A 3,507-nucleotide genomic window follows, 5' to 3' on the forward strand; every position below is an offset into this window, starting at 1 on the left:
AATTAAATGTGTAATAAGAAGCAGAAAACACACACACACAGAGAGGTTAAAGTATATTTTTAATTCTCTACTTTATATATGATTTTAATTTGATCTTTTAATTTTATAAAGTATCTTTTTAATTCTTTAACACTAACATCGTTAGTTTTAAATAATTATTTTTTGTATCAATCATTATTATTTTAAAAAAATTAAACTTAATATATTAACATTTAATAATATTTTATTAATGTTTAAAAGTTTAATATAAAAATTTGTTAAAATAAAGCTAGTAGTATTAGAGTTAAAGGACTAAAAAAATACTTTATAAAGTTAAGGAACTAAAATAAAATGACATGTAAAGTTAAATAACTAAATGTATACTTTAATTTATATATATATATATATATATATATAAGAGTTTGGTTGACGTGTGCCCTAATCTAATGCTGGTTTTTCCGAGTAAATGAGTTTATATTTCAAAATGTTTGGAAATTGATGCGATACAATACAAATTGATTTCACTCCGTAAATACCTTAACAATCACTAGGTTACCTCCCATAAACTTTCCTTCTTCCGATGTTATCAGTTATTGAACATGTGGATCACAATAAATACCTTGTCTATACATAAAAGCACACTTCAATCTTCAAATCAAGCCAAATTAACTCTATCCGTGCGATCATCACGTCAATCAAATTACCTTAAAAAGCTGACTGTGTAACCAATATTATTACCTTGAATCGATCATCAAGATGAGTTCTGGACTCCGAAGATATTTGGGCCTCCGAGGCCATCTACTCAGAACCTTCCGACAACAAGACCTAGTACTCGAATCCCAAGTGCCCAGGATATCTTTTCCAAGAGACATCGATGACCACTCACAATGTGGATATATATGGAGCCAATTATGTGTTTATTCATTACTATTTATTCATTTTCTTAAATTGTGCATGTTACGTATAGCTATGTGTCTAGTGTGATTGTATGAATATATATCTTTCAACCTTGACGCCGAAAATGTATAGCTGTATGTCTTCAATTTCTTGTCCGTATCTGCTTTTCCAATAATGGAGATATTCAATATTTCAATTGACCTTCTTGTCGGTATACTTTGTTTTTGTTGTTCGAAATTTTTCGAATAAGATAATGTTTCATTTGATCCTGTATAATCAATTTCACTTTCAACGTAAAGATTGTAAGCCGTATTTATAGAATTCCTAATCGTACCTTTCTCCTTTTTGGCCGTGTATATATATAGCATAGTAGAATTATATATGGGCACTTAAAGCCGCCATTTCAGTAGTGTGTTGTAAGCAATGTGTTACACGATCATCAATCATTCAGTTGAATCTGTTTGGCAGGATTGTCATGATTAATAAAGTATGCAGGGTTTCAACTAGCTAGGATTATGACAGCCAAGAATATTAATATTTTAAATCAGGGAAGGAAACTTGAAACAGGCCCAGATACAAATTAGGGAAAATTAATATTTTAAATCCTAAAGTTTGCTTTCAATTTAGTTCTCATAGTACTTAATTAATTTTTCCCCCATAAACTTCCTATACTTCAATTGATCCGTTTATTTTCTATATCAAAAGCTTACAAAGTTAAAGTTAAATTTATAAATTTCATGAAATATAAACTTAACAACCTCATTAAATACATTTAATAATATTTTTTTTTTCAAAACAAAAATATGAATTTTTAAAAATATCCTCCATTTCATGTATTAAAAATTAAAGAGAAGGATAAGAATTAAATGGAGAGCTAGAAAGGATATTATTGGAATAAGCTTATTTAATGAAATTTTAATCTTTTTAAATTATTTTATGTTTTTACATGTTAGATTTCTTCAAAATATATCTTATCATTTGGGACAGAGGGAGTAATGAACACATTACAGCTCATCATTGTATGGTAATTAAGTTGGAATTAACTTAATAACTACTCCATTTGAAGAGGCCTTTGGTCAAACTTTGAAAAGAGCCCACCACGGATATGACGGCCAAATAAAACCCAAGGTGGGGGCAAAATGGGACATTCGCAAAAAATTACCATGCAGAAATATTGCACGCATAGAAATAGAATGGAGGGGTTGACAATTCGCACTCTACATTCCTCGAAGTTATATGTCGCCATGGCTCCAAATAAGCTGAAATGTAACTAGACTTGACTGCCAGCGCACCACATCATCGGCGATCACCGACACGGCTTTAACACTGTCTATTTTAGTTTAACCGATCGTCTGCTTGAGCCCCGAACTTATTCAGAACTTTCTCTGTAAATTTCTCTTCATTTCTTGATAATAATCAATTCAACAATCTCTTATCACTTGCTTTCGTGTTGAGCCGTCTTATAGCCCATCTACACGTTGCTTCTCTCTATAAATACAATACCTGTATCGGATTATATTCCTCATCAAGCTTCTTCATTCATAAAAAACCTTACCTCTCTCTGTGAGGATTGATCAACGTTAATTGAGAGAACCTTGGATTAATTGTGAGAAGAAATATGAGTTCTGCAAGCATCAACATCCAGAGCATTCTTTGCCCTACCACTAGGCCTCCTCCAAGGACTCAGGACTCTAATAACTCGACAAGATCTGGCACTCACATCCTAACTTCCAAGGATCATTTTTCCAAGAGAAGATGATGACTCTTTTCATTCCGTTCCTTTCCCCAGGTCAATATTTACTTCCATTTTGATCTGATATTCATTGTTATGAGTTCCACATGTCAGGGAGTGATGTGGGGTTTATAAGTTTAAGAAATTCTCCCCCCTAACAAGGTAATTTTTTAGATTGGTTTTCAAATTTGAGATATAGATTTATGCTCGCAAAATTCATCTTCTTGAGTTGGACCGGCCGATGTTGTTTTTACGTGTTTATGTCCATCACCAGGCACAGAAGCAGTACTTTGTGCGCATGATTTTGATTTGGATTTCATTTTAATGCAGATCCATGAAGCGTACGTTCATCGTTGGTAATGGAGTTAAGTGGTTCGATGTAAAGGAAAAATGATTAATGAATGTCGTCGCATCTGTAGGGTTCATCATCATGATAAGATTGATTATGTTCTTTATTCTTTGTTCTCTTTCTTAAGTTGTCCATCTTTTCATAAAGCTGCTTAATTCTTGTATCTGTTTTCTGTTTCCTTGTACTTTTTGTTTGCTTATTGTAATTAATAATTCATCATCGAAACACACTGGGATTATAAGTTTCGTGCGCGTATCCTCAAATTTGTCCATTATGTATATCGCTCAGAAAGTCAAAATACAAAACTACACATACAATTCAATATCTCTCCCCTTTTAACTTTATTTATTCTTTAAGTACTATATATGTTTTATATCTACCGGAATATTTCGCCCAACTATTTTTTTCCTACAAACTGAAAAATCTATCATATGCTGTTATATCCAAATTTCTTCTACAAATTAAATAAAATCGTATGTACGTCACAAAAAATGGTTACATTAATTTATCAGCAAAATTTTCCTGTATCGGAACAAATTGGCCTTTATGC

At 31.8% G+C, this 3,507-nt stretch overlaps 1 long non-coding RNA gene across 1 annotated transcript; it reads left to right on the forward strand.

The window, feature by feature from the left end:
* Positions 1–2,346: 2,346 nt before the first annotated feature.
* On the forward strand, positions 2,347–3,279 carry LOC129287304 (uncharacterized). The gene is made up of 2 exons (XR_008587637.1): positions 2,347–2,665; positions 2,939–3,279. It is a non-coding gene; the product is annotated as an uncharacterized LOC129287304 (long non-coding RNA).
* The last annotated feature ends 228 nt before the right edge of the window (positions 3,280–3,507 follow it).

Source organism: Prosopis cineraria, unplaced genomic scaffold, assembly GCF_029017545.1.
Source record: "Prosopis cineraria cultivar Desert tree isolate PC_DT_omini unplaced genomic scaffold, ASM2901754v1 PC11, whole genome shotgun sequence".
Taxonomy (NCBI): domain Eukaryota; kingdom Viridiplantae; phylum Streptophyta; class Magnoliopsida; order Fabales; family Fabaceae; genus Prosopis; species Prosopis cineraria.